Source organism: Pseudorca crassidens, chromosome 6, assembly GCF_039906515.1.
Source record: "Pseudorca crassidens isolate mPseCra1 chromosome 6, mPseCra1.hap1, whole genome shotgun sequence".
In the NCBI taxonomy this organism is placed as follows: domain Eukaryota; kingdom Metazoa; phylum Chordata; class Mammalia; order Artiodactyla; family Delphinidae; genus Pseudorca; species Pseudorca crassidens.
Window position 1 is genome coordinate 66,189,807 of NC_090301.1, and position 16,111 is coordinate 66,205,917.

The 16,111-nt window shown below is 35.8% G+C and overlaps 1 protein-coding gene across 1 annotated transcript in view; it reads right to left on the bottom strand.

The window, feature by feature from the left end:
* Window positions 1-14,983, bottom strand: part of CSRNP3 (cysteine and serine rich nuclear protein 3) — a 182,323-nt gene extending 167,340 nt beyond the window's left edge. Inside the window, exons 1-2 of the mRNA XM_067741682.1 lie at window positions 14,908-14,983; window positions 417-587 (exon numbers count right to left, since the gene is read on the bottom strand). The gene's annotated coding sequence lies outside the window, so the exon portion shown is untranslated. The remainder of the gene's footprint in view (window positions 1-416; window positions 588-14,907) is intronic.
* Between the last annotated feature and the right edge of the window lie 1,128 nt (window positions 14,984-16,111).

The following is a 16,111-nucleotide window of genomic DNA, read 5'->3' on the forward strand; positions in this document are numbered from 1 at the left end:
GAGCAGCATTCTTTTAAAAACAAACACCGTTTTCTCACCTGGGAAGTGAATGTTTTGTACTCAGCACTGCAAGTATTCCACAACTCACTGACTAGTATTAGACGTTCAAAAGAGCTCAGATGATTTAATTTCGAAAAGATGACTCTATTTCAGAAAACTGAAGACACATAGGAAATTATTTTCAATTGCTATTTGCTTAACTTTGGACTCATTTCTGCCTCTCATACTCACTCTGTAGAAAGAAACAGGAGTAAACTACTGAGACTTAATTAACCAAAATGGTATCATGTTTTGCAAATTAAGTCTGTTATCATAAACAGCTTAGGGGCAGATATAAGCCATCAGATAAAAACTCCAAGAATCGACCATACAACACAATTTAGAGTACAACCTGAAGTACAGCCTCAGATACTCACCAGTGAAACGATTAGAAGTGGACAGATAGACACTATCAACACGGGTGGCACTGTCACAGCTAAAAACTTCATCATCAGATTCCTGCACAGAGGAGCAGGGTGCGGAGCCCTCAATTTCTTCCAACTTCTCCTTTAAAATTCCACTCATCGCTGCAGCGCTGTCACATGTACCTGTAGCAGGAACGGGAGCAACAGAGCATTGAGATATCTGACCACTGGTTGCACAGTCAAGGTCTCCAAATTGTTTTGGGGGGTTGTAATTTTTTGAACCACGTCTGCCAGAGTGTCATATCCATGCAGAAATCATTCTTTACACAATGTTTGAAAGCATTGAAAACAGTTCTACCTTGATTCATTGCTATTTGCATTCTTATTCTGACAACAGTATTTTATGAGAAAAAGTCAAAATTAAGAATGTGAATTCAGAGGGCTGCATAAGGAAATATGGCTCAGTGTTTTGAGTCAAATACAGGAGTCAAATACATTTATTTGATTTGTTCTGGTAAATCACGTACTGTCACAGAGCAGGGGTTCAGAACGAAATAGATCACTCACTTGCATGCTGTCATACCCGGAGCATACTGATTAGGGCATGTCTATGTTGCTTGGGAATTCTTTTTTCTCAGGTACAAAGGCATCTACTTTCCTGGGGCTCTCTGTCCGTTAAAAATCAAATTGGTTGCTAGGAATGGCTATACCTACAGAATTTAGATGCCTTATAATGTTTCCAGTCAGTTCAGCAGAGCTACAGGGAATTCTTGAGTCCTATACCACAGAGGTTGGCAGACTAGATTTAATATAGGGTAAATCACAGTCCTAAATCTTTTGCTGGATAAAATATTAATTTAAGTCTCTTCACTCTTGTATCAACATGGTCAGTGAAAGCCAGTCAGAGGTAGCCTGATGCATTTTTTAAAATTTGTTAATGTCAATTTAGATGAGTCATTAGACCTCTGAGAGTAATAATTTCTTCATAGCCATAAAGTAGCTCTTAAGGTAATCAGCGGTTGCAAACACAAATTCTTACAATGGCAGTTAACCTCAATGAATAAAGAGGGTCAGATATAATAAAATCATGAAGTCATCTCAGTCTTCTCATTTGTCTACTGTTATTTGTAACAAAGGTATCAAGAAATACTTTTCTACCCGAAGGAAAATGATAGCATAGGAACAATAATAAGTGGTCTCACAACCAAAGAGACAGTGGGTAGTAAGCAGTGTGAACTATGGCAAACTGGAGGTGTACACCCAGGCCAAAGTGGGAAGCTACTACTCAGTCCAGGTCATTTCAGCTCCATGCTTTCCCAATTTAACACACTCCAAAATCTGGCCAATGCCGCATTCACATTCAGAAGCAATCCTTTACACTGTTAGCTTTCACATGCCCCATCCTCCTTTCCCTTATTAATTTTGCTTATAAAGGAGTGTTCTTTAGATTACATTGTAATTTAAAACCCCTCTTGGATTGGCTCTATAAAATAAACAAAGAATGGTTCAGATCTGTGACTTGGAAGGATCAACAGACAAAGGAATCAAAACATTCTCTTCCCCACTAGCCCAACACAGTACCTGAAATGCCTTTACTAGAGATACATAAGTTGGGAGAACAAACTTACTTTACAAAAGACACTTGCACGATACATGTGCAAAGAGAGGTAGTATACTACCCAAGAGAGGTAGTATCTTAAGCCATCAAAACTGAGCATGGCAGTCCTATCTGTAATAAGGAACCAATCTGATTAGCGTGACTTTCTTAAGAAGTCTGGCCACTTGCATTGTGCCTCTCAGTGACTTCATGGAGTCCCTCAGTTTTGGTAGCTATGCTTCTGTGGGGCATATGTGCTCCAGGTCCTTCTGCTGACTGGCTTCCTCTGTTCTGTACTTTCTGCTTCCTAGTATCCTTAACTGGCGTATCGTTTTACTTCTGAAAGAACATCCTCTACCGTATTGTATCCTGAAAGCCTCAACACTAAACAACAATTGTCTTGTTCTTTTAAATATATCCTAGTTCAGATTGTTGAGTAAGGGAATCTGTGTCTTCGTTCAGATATTTGTGCCACTCTATAGAAAAGAGATTTGTTTTCTGTACTTTGTTAAGGGGCCACTTATTATTTATTCAATAAACATCTCTTGAGCTTCTAGCATGAACCAGTGACTATTATAGTGACTATCGCTAGAGAGCAATAAAGTAACAACACAGAAAAAAAATTCCTTCCTCTAATGATGCTCACTTTCTGGGTGTTGATGGGGGAAGGGGTAAACAAATAATAAACAGATAAGTAAATTAAATATATAATATGTCCTGTAGAGTTAAATACTATGAAGAAAGATAAGTAGTCAAGTGGTATAGTGACTAAGAGATTGGCTGATAGAGAACATTGCATTTTTAATTACTTGGTGAGCTAATGTTACAGTGAGGAAGGTAAGGGAGCCAGCGATTTTGACATCTGGGGGAAGATTAGGCCAGGGCAAAGGAGCGGTGAGTGTCGAGGTCCTGGGTTCGACATAGTAGGCAATGAGGTTAGACAGGTATTGGGAGCTAGATTGTGTAGAGCCTGTAAGGACTTTGGATACTACTCTACATGAGATGAAGGGCGTAAGTAGTGGAATGATAATATCTCACTTGTACTTTAAAAGGACCACTCATTCTGGACTTCCCTGGTGGTCCAGTGGTTAAGACTCTGTGCTTCCACTGCAAGGGGCACACGTTCAATCCCTGGTCGAGGAACTAAGATACCACATGCCGTGCTGCACGGCCAAAAAAAAAAAAGAAAAAAAGACCACAAATTTGCCTATTATTTCATTAAAAAAAAAAACAAAGAAAAAGAGGGCCTACGGTAAAGGAAAGGTAGATTTGATGGGGAATGGAAAAGTCCTAGAATTAAGGAGGACTTAGCAGCTCAGATGAACAGTTAAAATCAGAACCTGACCAGTCGGAGGGTTGAAGAGGTTTCTTTGGTGGGGAAAGAATTTAGAACGAAGTTAGAAGGGGAAGGAAGGTCAAAGTGCTTCCCAAAGTAATGTGGTTACTTAATTTTACCTACAACCATCTCTGGTCTCTAAATTTACCAAATATTTGATGATGGTGGGAGCCACCTTTCCTGTTAGGTTTTAAATAGGACCAATTCTGATATATCCTACCACTTTGTGGTACTGCTTTGGCAAATAAAATTAACAATGAAAAAGAAGGCTTTCCTTTCTTACTCTAAAGGAATACTTCTTTTAATTTGGTAGAGAAGAGGCATTATATGGATGGTGACCATTATCAAAGATTCACTTATTGATGGGAATATGGAGGCAAAGAGTTAATAACTATTTTATCCACCACCCTCCCTAAAGCTACTCATTCAAGATTTTTTTTAAAGTAAAATCCATAACTACTACTTGCTACTGCAAGGGTTATAGGATTCTGGCTTGGAGTTGACCTTGTTTGAAAGCAATCGGTTGAAGAGTCTCTCTTATCTTCAAGCGACTTATGGAGAGTTTAAAAGAATTGCAGAAAACCTCCTAAAAACTGAGAGCTGTTGATGGATTTTTTTAAATGTTGATGTACCCTGTTTAATCGTTATAGGAAGCTATTGCAAGTTTTTCCTTAACTGGTATGAAATCGATGTAAATAATTTGTGTGGATTTGCTCACATTTATACTTTTAGTTCTGATGACGTTGAAGAAACTTGCACAGAGTCATTAAAGAGAGAATGAACTGTGTAATTAGCTGAGTAAACACAAAGAAAGGATGGGAAAAAATGTCCAAAAGCATAAGAAATATTTGGAGAGAGAGAGGAAAAATAGATTCATCCTACTTTGGGTCTGCCAGTTTGATTCTACTGTAGTGTGCTCTGGCTGTAGTACTAAAATTGCAATGTTACAATTATTTCCATGGCAACAGACAGTGAGATCATGCAGAAGTTAAATTGTGAGAGAGATTAAGATGCTACCCCCATTCAGATGTCTGCAGTAATAGGTGGGAAGGGAGAACAGAGTTATTATGAGTGTCCTTGATTGAGTTTGTCCCAGCCACATAGTCCAGGGAGAGCAATCCTAAACAATATTGTCACCCTATAACACAGAATGCTCTTTTGAGAGTACATGGCTTTTTGAAACTGTTAGCAAGCAGACAGAAGTATGGATGACTTGATTTATATTTTCTAGCACCTAAAAGATTATGATATTTGTTAAAAGTCAAAAGTTTTAGAATTCTAATTCAGGGCCCCTTAACAAGGTCCTATGTGTCCCAGGTCCAGAAAAAAAAATGGAGTCGACTTAGGTTCTCTTTATCTATCTAATAGTATTCTTATTAATCCTATATCCAAAAATTCCTTTTGAAAAGTATATAAAATAATACAATTTTCTTAATACTGCTCCTAATATGAAAATAGTCATAATTTTATCAAATAGCAGAGTCATATTTCGAATTAAAATATTCAAAATGACAGTTGAATGTTTTTATACAAACCAAGACACTCAAAAGACAAAAGATTACTAGCATTTAGGAGTAGGGGAAGAAAATAAATTATTAATTTTTATGTTCAATTTATGATGTAATGAGAAATAACTGAATTGAGACAGGTCACTAAAAGAATCTAAAGGTAAAAATATAATTTGTCATTTTGAGGTCAGAACTACCATGAATGTTGGGTACATTGCCCTTTCTATAAATGGAAATTATTTTTCTAAAAACAGTAATTCAGAGTTTATATGGATCTCCCCCAAGAACTTAAGTATTTGTTGTTATTAGGCAAGTTTTACAGAATAAAGTATCCAATGATTGATTTTATGATTGTATGACACCAGAGAGCCTAAATATACTAAATAGTAAATCTTCACAACCATATATATATTTTTAAGTTCCCCTTATTCCCCCACTATAAGGACACTTCTATAGAGCTGGGATACAACCATGGGCTTGGGTTGATTACTAAGGTTAATTGACAAAGACTAGAACAAGAATGAGGACAGATTGTTGGATCCAGAGACAGATGCAGAATAAAGGTGAATAAAAGTGAAATGGCCCTGGGGAGTGAATGGCCCTGGGGATATGAAGGGAAAGTAGGACATGGGAGAAAGAGTTTGTAAAGAATGGAAGAAAATCCCCAAAGGAGAAATGGACAATTTGGTGACTTGAGAGATCTGGGCAGTGATATTTATCAAGAGTTAAGTCACAGAAGATGAAGAGGTAGAAGAAATTAGCCTGGGTTGTAGTATCTATGGAGAAATGCTAGTTTCAAAGATTATGAAATTTGGTACATCTCCCTTTGGGTTGAGAGGGAAATGGGATGAATTGCTTTAATCTGAACTTGTGGTGATGTCTGGATCCCCCAATTAAAAACACATCAGTTAATTTAAAATTTAGAACCTGAGAGCCTGGAGCTGGAAAAAGCTTAGGAGAAAAAAGCAGTCTGCACTGTTACCACAAATTTGCCTTCAGGTATAGGGAAAGTGGTGATGTGTCCTACAGTAGGACTTAGACTAGGCTAATCATTAAAATTTTCTGGGGAAATTTTTTTAAATGTAAGAGAGTCCCAGGAACTACCAGGAGTCACTGGTATGGTGAAAAAGGTGAAGCCAGTTGCTTGAAAACCTGGTTTCACCATTTCCTTAAATAGTTCTTTCGTGAGTTACTTAATTTCTCTGAGCCAAAGTTTTCCCACCTGTTAAATGGGGCTAGTAGTAGCTGTTTTACAGTGTTAGAATGTGCACTGTAGGTATTTCTATGTCCTCCATTGGTATGTATTATGAATTCCAGATGCTTGGCATTATAGCTAAAACAAAACAAAAACAATACACTAAAGTCTTGACTAAGAGTGCAATTTAGTCAGTTCAGTATAGAGGGGGGCTATAAATAGAAGTGAGCGACCAGACCATGCCATTTCTCTTTAAGGCATGGAATAAATGGCAATAGGACAGAAAACTAGGGGAGATACTACAAAGTCTTCTTTTGAGGATACCCTTGTTCTTTGGATGGATGGGCATGACCAGACAGCATCAGGGTATGTTCCCTCCCTTGTCATGTGAACCTGTCTTGCCGAAAGGCCACTTCACACTCCAGAAGGAGTACTAATTGATTAACACTATATATGCAACTTTGTAACCTATAATTCCTCCACTTATAACATGAGCATGTTCCCTTCTCATTAAATAATTTTCTAAACCACTTGTTTTTATTCGATTTTCATTTTTGTGTTTAAGGCTACACAGCATTTCATTGAATAGCTATGCAATAATATTTAACTACAATTCTAAGGGAGACGCTTGGTTTCTTTTAAAATATTTATTATAAACCTCCATATAATTAACATTTTCTTTCATATATCTTTGTGTACATCTCTGATTATATCTCTAGGATGAATTCCTAGATGTGGAATTACCAGGCTTTCAGTACACATTGCCAAGTTACCTGGCAGAAAGGTTCTACCAATTTATGTCTTTAATGGTGCAGTAGGATGTCATTTCACTATACCCTTGTCATTACTGCAACGTTGCTGTTTTTTTTAAAATTTTGTAAATTTTTCATATATTCAGTAAGAGTAAGAGCTAACACACATCATGCTTACTATATGCCAGGCACTGTTCTGGCATTTTACATATGTATTACGTTGGATTCTAAGGTGGTATACAAGATTGCCCACCTTCTGGTGTGTGCTCTTTGTATAAACCCAGGATTGTGAATATGGTGAAATATCACTCCGTTATGTTCACATTATATGGCAAAGGGAATCTGCATATATAATGGAGGTCCCAAATCAGTGACCTGGTAGATTATCCAGGTGGGCCTGAATTAATCACATAAAACTTTAAATCTAGAGGACAGAAATTAAGGGTGAGAAGGATTCCACACAAGAGAGATTCTCTGCGGTTGACTTTGAAGATGGAAGGGGTCACATGACAAGGAATGTGTGCAGCCTTTAGGAGCTGAGAGTGGCTCCAGCTGCAGCAAGGAGGAAACAGGGACCCTAGTCCTAGAAGCACAAGGAACTGAATTCTGCCAACAGGTATGAGCTTTGAGATAGATCTTCCCCCAGAGTGACCAGACAAGAATTCAGCTGTGCTGACCCTGGTTTCAGCCTTGTGGCTAAGAATTTAGCCACACTGGGCAGAACTTCTGACCTACAGTACTACATGATAATACGTGGGCATTGTTTAAATTGCTAAATTTGCGGTAGTTTGTTGCAAGGCAATAGAAAAGCAATCCGACATGTATCAACTTATTTAATCTTTGTTGTATGCATAGGAGGTAGGCATTATTATTAATGTCATTTTCAGATTAAAAACTGAAGCACAGAGAGGTTAGATGATGAGCCAAGGTCATAAAGCTAATTAGTCTTACAGGCAGCACCCGAACCTGGGCATTCTGGCACTTGAAATCATATTTTAATCATCACACTCTTCCTTGACTCCTGATGGTATCTTACTGCTTAAATTGTTTTTGCAATTTTACTATCTCATACAGTACTAATTTAGCCAGCTGATATCCAATGAGTTAACTGCAGTTAATATGGAAAAAAAAGAAATTTTTTAATCCCCTAATGAGGAATAGTATTTAGGAAGCCATTAAAAACCCTGGGGATTATTTTGCTCCTTCCATTCTTAGTTTATTAACAGAAAAGGATGACTAACAGTAACAACTGAAATTGCACACAATTCCTGACTATGTCTTAAATTCTGTAGTGAAAAATGTTCTACATGGATCTATCAGTCTTTACAATATCACCCAGGTAGATAATAACTGAATTTCACAGAAAGGGAAACTGAGGCTCAGATAGCTTAAGTAACTTGCCCACATTTACACAGGCAGTAAGATAGCATGTTTGGGAGTTGAACTATAGACTGTATAGCTGCAAAGTTTATTATGCATTCCATCGATCATTACGCATTTCATCAATCACTATGCTGTACTAAAGAACTAATAGGTTAGCCAAAGTTACAATACCCAATTTGTACTAGAGTATGCATTTCTAGAAGCAGATGTGCTGACTGGCTGACTGAATCCTTCATTTAAGGGGTATATATGTACACCCACAGTACAGTCCCCACACACATGAGCATATTTAAAGATATATTAGCTATTAGCAGTTGTTCTTTCTCTATAGACTCCCCAGACATTACATCATGGCGTGACGTTCCTTTTTTTTTTCAGTAAGTTCTACCTTGCTGTGGCAGACTGGGACTTCCACCTGTCCTGTATTATCTGCTTGCCTTTACCTTGAGACATATTAAACCCCAGTAAAATGGGTACATTAACTCTTAGTACACACCCTTAGATTCTTTGTAGCTGATTCAGCATTGTCATCTGCCAAACACGATGACTTAAAATTGTTCACCACAACACAAGATAAATGGCAGAAAGTGGACCTGGAGCAGAAGAAAAATATTGCTGAACAATTTAAACTTTAATCAAATGTTGCTAAATAACTCTGACTCAAGAAAGTGGGGAGTTATTGAGAGATGGAATATGTATCAGATTGGTAAAATACTTATTACTATATTTTCTTAAACAAACATTATTTAACATTTATATTACATGTTAATATAAAAATTAATTACATTAATTTTCAATTAGTCCATTGATTTACTATATGATGATGATCTGTGTGTGTGTGCCTGTGTGTGCGTGTGATCAGAAACAGAAGAGTAGTATAATAGAACAGCACAGTGCAGGGAGTCATGAAATGGGGACTGCATACAGATGAAATCCCCTGTTAAAGTCAGAGAGGTCAAAAGGAGTTTGCATAATAAAAAGTCTGCAATACAAAATTTTGCATGGCTTAATGACATTTATGTGACACGAACATTATCACACTGAAGAGTGTTAACAAAGCAGCACATGAAAGAAAGGGACTATCTTTAGCATGTAATGAGTGTCTGTCACTGGGGAAGGTGCAAGAAAAGGGTAAGAATAATCTGACAAGATTATTCACTTATTTATGCAGTCAGAAAAACAATTTTGATACAATTTTGATATATAAAATGTATCAGGCATTATGGTAGATGTTGATGATACAAGACAAAGGAAACCCTCTGCCACAGAATTATAATTGAGTTGATAAAAGGTTATAGAGAGGTCCTAGAAGTGACTGGAAGGACCACACTAAGAAGTAATGGCAGGGAGCACAGGATAGGACTGAGGTGGCCCTGAGGCTGCTAGCTATGGCCCTGCCCATAGTGTGTGAAGATCTCTGAATATAGAAGCTTACAATGGAGTCCCTAAGTGCAGTTTCCCATTTGACCCTCAGTCCTATAGGGGACTTCAGTGGGCAGGTTGGGAGAGTCAGCTTGGGGCCCCTTACTGATTTAGACATCACAGTGGTCAAACAACCTAAGGTTTGAGTTTTATGAACTACAAAAAAGGAATTTTGAGACAGCGAAGCAAGAAGTTTTAAAATCACTTTTGAAAACTTTTCCCAGAATCTTTCTGCCTTAATATGCTGACAGCATCAAAACCAGTATTACTGAGTAATGACTGATGACATTGTTGATTTTCCCTGGCTAGCTTAACCTGAGATAGAAAAGGAAATGAAAATCTTTGTAAATACATTCAGGAGTCCTGTTTAGGAAATTACTTGTTTCATTTATTAAGTATGTTGTGATATATCCACAATATGACAGCAGCTAACTCTAACAACACTTACTAGAAAACAAAACTAAAATGCATTTTTGACCCTGACAGCAAACTCACAGAAAGTCAAGGAGATTATGACAGTAAGACAAAGTGATCAGGCTGACAGGAAACCAAAAGCAGGACTAAAGTGAAGAGTTCTGTGCAACTCTAAAATTCCTGTGTTGTCACGCACTGGGGACCATCTGGCCACACCATGTTTTTCCACCTTCTTCCAAAGTCCTCCTAAACTCTGCTTTCCATCCATCCAGTATTTAATGCATTATATCCAATATTTAATACAAACTCATAGCATTTGGCTATTCTTATTTTACATAATGCTCAGTTTCCCACTAAAACAATTATTGTGGGAACGCTTCTCTGTGCCTTACTTTGTTCATAGGTAAAATAAGCAGTCAAGGAAGGGATTATCTCTATAGGCCAGCTCCACACTTCTAGAATAATGGAAGACTAAAATACTGAAAGGGAATAAGAAAATTAAATGAGTGTTTGCTAAAGGACTTCGTAGTCAATATCGTTTAAAGATATAAAAATTTACATAAGAACTACTTTTACCTGGTGATTTAATATTGTTACAAATGTGCACGTGAGTCAGGAGAAATATAGAAATGTGTTGTGTGTACTACCTTTTGTTGTTGTACTGGAAGATAATGTGTTAAGCTCCTGATCTCACTAAAGTACAAAGACTCTTTGGAAATAAATCACATGGCTACTATCTTTTGGCCATGAGACTAAAATGAATGGATGGCAAAGCTGATCTCCCATCAAGTAGTCTTCTTGTTAAAGTGTGATCCTTAGAAGTGGCATTGACATTTACCAAGGTCATCATAATTGTATGAATTAAATGCTTGAAAAGTTATACTGAGTCTGTATTCTCAAAGCATGCACATTCAACAATTTTCAGGTCAAACTACTTAGTCTATTTGTCACCAACTGAGATCTAAACAGTTGACTAAGGAATCAAATGATTTGCCCAACTGAGTTCACTGAGATATGTGAAACATCCAAATGTGATCGTTAGCTTGATAAGCAAATCCATTCCCTGCTCCTTGATTTACGAAATGGTAATTAAAGAGTAATAATGCTGCTTTGGACCAACTCCCTTTCTACAGCTATATAAGCCCTATACTATACTATCAGGTATTCGGTATATACTAAGTCAAAAATAAATTCTGATCAAGAATATATTTGAGTTATGGCCTACCATAGTACAAATGTTAACATGATTTTTCATTTGCTTGAATTACCTTAAGTACATAGCACAGTTTGAACATTGTGAAACCTGACCCGAACTCTCTTAACCTGGAATTTCCATTTCTTTTAAATCCCACCCTTCCGTTTCCAACAATGTGGGGTTATTTGCCAAACCAGCATATTTTCATTATAGCTATAAAGTTGTCTACCTATATTATAGAGGAAACTATTAATATTTCATTTTCCTGAATACATTTTGTGAGACTGAAGAGACCTGTGTAAACTCCCCTACGAATCTGGCAAGCTGCTTTTAGCTAATAAAGAAGCATGAAACAGTAAAGAACCACTACTAACAAACTACTTAAAAATTATCTGTAGTTAGGGTAAGTCCATGCACTGCATCATTTTAAGGAACTTGAAACATACTTGGTAATTTTGATTATGCCTGAAATGAATTATTTATACAGGTTGCATAATCCATTTACTAGTCTATCTGATTTGCTGTTAGCGCGCTCTTTAATGTCATCTGTGTTTACAATGAAAGTGCTGCCACTGAAGTGCTTTGCTCGTGTTAATTGATAAAAGCTAAATACTTCCCATTATCCTAATTCTTTGAAAAATAACATACTGACATATCAAATTAATTTAACTTTAAATAATGTATTGCCTAGATATTAAATATATGAAAACATGGTTTAAGCTTGTAGTACTTTATTTGCTCCATTGCTAACAATAAATCTAATACACTAAGTTAATATTATGAAAATAAGATATTATATGTCAAAAGCATTTAACAAATGGTAAAGAGAAGATAGAGTTAGGACTCTCATCTGAATTATAATAAAATAGGAAAGATGTGACAGCTTTATGCTGATTTTCCCTCTCACCAAATAGCCGAGAGAAAAAAAACTATAATGAAAATGCTGTAATTTTAAAAATTGCCTAGAGTAAAATACGATGGTAGTAGTGATTTTTATTTTTTATAAAGAAAGCCACAGAAAATGAATTTTTATTTCCAAACAAAAGCAAAGGGTTTCAAATAAAACAAAAAGTACATATGTGTATTTATAATAATTTCTATTAAATTTCAAATATATTACCTTAATACTAATAAAAAACAGTTTTAGGTTGTTGCAATATATAATTTTTTATATATGAGATTACAAAGGTAAGGAAATGACTACATGAATAAAAGATAGTCTGGACATTAAGTAAAAAACAGTCTTAATCTGTCAAAATATGTATTTAATCCTCTTCACTATCCATAGACTGAACATATATCTCAAGCTTTTCTTTTTATGACTAAAATGACTAATACATTTAAAAAAGTTTAATTTATTGTCTTGCTCAGTATCCTACTAACCATTACAAACATAAAGAGAAAAAAGGAAGAAAGTATTGTGCACAGGAGACAAAGTTGGATGCAGTGGTCTCCATTAAAAACCTACGTTTGAATCTTAATGTTTGCACTAAAGGAAAAACAAATGGTCTTGCTTTGGCATCTCTCATAGAGCAGCCTTACATGGTTCTCATTTGCCTTGTTTCATCCTTCACTTGGACAGGAACCTCTTAACTGTTTTCTTTCATACTTTTTTTCTCTTGCTTCCACCCCAGCACGCGCGCCTGTGCACACACTCACACACACACACACACACACACACACACAGTCTTTTTCATGCAGTCCCTTCAGTAAAGGCTACCATAGTTATCTCATGCAGACGTCTGCCCATGGATGATAGGAAATGCTGATTGAGAAAGGTTTTATCTACTTTTCATCCAAAATATGTGAGCCATTAAGGAAATTATAGAAAGCAGCAACAATATACTCTGGTTTTATTCAGAACCTTTCCCTTGCCAATTATTAAAAGGATGATATTTTTAGCCAAAGAAAGCAAAATGCATCTGCAGCAGCTGGTTTCCAAGGAAACAGAATAATTTAAAACCATGTGGAACTCTGCTCTCTAATTTTCATCAATTCCCCTTCATTCTTGGAGGTAGATTTACTTGGAATTTATAATTTTCAAAAACTATAACTGCCTTAATTTATTTTCTTTAACACATTTCAGGCGAAGAATATCTGGTCTTACATATCACCTTAAATTCCAGTCTAAGGAATGGATTAATTTCTACCATCATTTTGTTTTGAAAACAAGATCAGAAGAATCCATGAATAATTAGAAACATGGCAATATTTTAGTATCATAAGATTTTTGAAATCCAGAAATAGTTCAAAATAAATCATGCAGGAGTATTTGCTTGGGTCAATATGACACTTAAGTGTGTAAACATAACTATGTTCAGCACATTTAGGAAATTAAAGATAGTTCTCCATTCATTTAGATAATCTTTACCCAATATTCAGTAGTTTTTTTCCCCCTCTTTTTTCAATTTTGCAAGAACTGTTATGTTTTTGTCTGTTCTTCAAAGACAAAATCCATCTCCTTTCTCAAACAAAAACAAAAAGCAAACACAAGACCAAAAAAATCCTTAGAAATTGTACATGTTCGTTCCTATTAGTTTGTGAATCATTCAAAAGGAGTATTTTTAAAATATATGAACAAGTCATTTACATCATTGAAAGACTTTGTTTTATTATTATAATCAACAAGTATTAATTGATGGTCAATGTCTTCAAGTCAGTAATGACCTTTTTTAAAATAAGCTCCATTTTAATGAGTTTCCCCATCCTTAATTGACCTATATTTATGAATTAAAATCACTATAATATTAAATGGACTTGGAGTAAAATTATTTTTCATGTCTTTACTGTAAGTGTGTCATTGAGTTTATACATTTACCCTTATTATTTACCCTCTTATAAATAAAAGACAATATTAAGAGAGAGAAGCAATTGGTAAAGTAAAACCTTAACTTTTGAGCTGTTAAAAAATATTGTCCTAGGGATATTACCAACAATATAAATACTGTGATGGAATTCTTACCTAGATATATTTGATTGATAAAGGAAACTACCAATGAAACTTGCCTAATAAGATGCTATTTTTTACAGCAGTGTTTAATCCTTCAAAAACAGGTTTCTAAGCTTTGAAAATGGAAACGGCTCCATACATGTTGATAAAGACAGTTGTTTAATTATCATATGAGCTTACAATTCATTAAACAAAATGATATAGCTACTCAACAGCATGAGGTTTATCAAGAGGAGTGAGTTAAAAAATGCATATAAATCATTCATGCTAAATTAGTGCTAAAAGAGTCTACAACCTGCAAAAATTATTTTCCTAAACCATTTCTTGTGTTGTAACTATTAAACACCATGTGAAATTTTATACTGTATATTCAGAGAAAGCTCCATTTTCTCAGGACCTGTGAATTTTACCGAGCTTTCTTCAACCTTCCTTTGATTTCCAATAACATAAACTTGAATAAAAACAAACGATAAAAGACACATGATGACTCATCTTATCCATTAACTTTGCTTCTGTAACACTTGCTAGAAAGTTATCCAGGATAAGACATGCCTCTGGTGTTTTTATCAGCTAAGGATTTTGCAGGGAGAGAGAACAGCTCATTGCAAAGCTTCCTCAAGTAATGAGAGGGACACACTTTCAAGGAAATGTCTTATAGAATAATTTCTATATCATAAAATTGTCTCAGTAGGAATTGAGAAGCATTCTCTTTTGAAGAAAAATAATTTTTTTCCTTCTCTTTTGCTCTTACCTGTAAATATGGTTTCTGTACTTCGGCTCCGTCAGAACAGACTGAAGAGTTCTCTCCTCCCTAGTCTACCCATCAAGCAGCAGCCAACCAATAACAAAAGCCAGATCCTGGCATTCTCTAGCTCATGCTCCCTGTCTGCTTTCATCCCTCGTTCCCTCCCACCCCCACTCTTTTAGGAGACAAATCCTTGCAGCTGGAGAGAGGCAGGGAGAGGAGAAAAGGAACATGGAGAGGAAAGGAATAAAGAGATGAAAGATATTTCAAAGAATAGCTCCAAACTATGGAAAATATCTGCAGGGGAACTCGGCTGAAGTAAAAATGTCTTGCTTTGGCTGTAGGAAAATCAATGCTTTACCCACCTGAAATCAAAGCAAAATAACGTAAAGCTTAGGTACCTTGCTTATTTTTCAGTTCCCACTGATTTTTTTTCAGTGAAAAAAATGATCTTCTTATTGTACATTTTGATATGTAGATAGAAGAGGTTGAGACTGAACATCAAGATAACATTATGCACATTCAGTTTGCAAAGAGATAAAATTAAAATGAATCAAGACCCTTTATATTGATGCATAATACTATTTGCATTTCAACCTCTGTTGGGCACTGTTTTCATTAAAAACCAGTTTCAGAGCCTAGTCAGTATGAAAAAGATATTTCATCCGGAGTATTAGAATATTTAAATATTTCAAAGTTATGTGGCTTGCATTTCTTCATATATCTTAAATACTGGCATCAATTTCTCTATGTGAATTATGGAACTTGTTAAAAATTAAAAAGGAGTCAGCCATTCGGTTGCCAGGTCTCAAAGTGACTAATTGAATTCCAATATTATTCTAATAACCTTGGGCAAAATCATTTCAATTCTGAACTAAGAGGCATAAAAAGGACAACTGAGGAAAATATCCTTAGACTTCTTTAAGGCAACAAAGCAAATCTGTCCACAGCTTAAAGGAAGCTGGTCTAGGACTGACGAAGAATTTAAACCATATACAGATTGAATTCTTACAAAATATAATACAGATCATGGCTCTTTATGATAAAAAGTGCTATTAATTGAGCTTTCACTAGGTGAGGGTCTGAAAAAGTTTCCGTGGGAGGGTATAAATTAAACAATGAATGTTTTCTCCACCGTACAGATATTTATAGGCTTTGCTATTCAATTTCTTAAATCAGTAATGTGTCCTCATGGAAATAAGACCAAAGG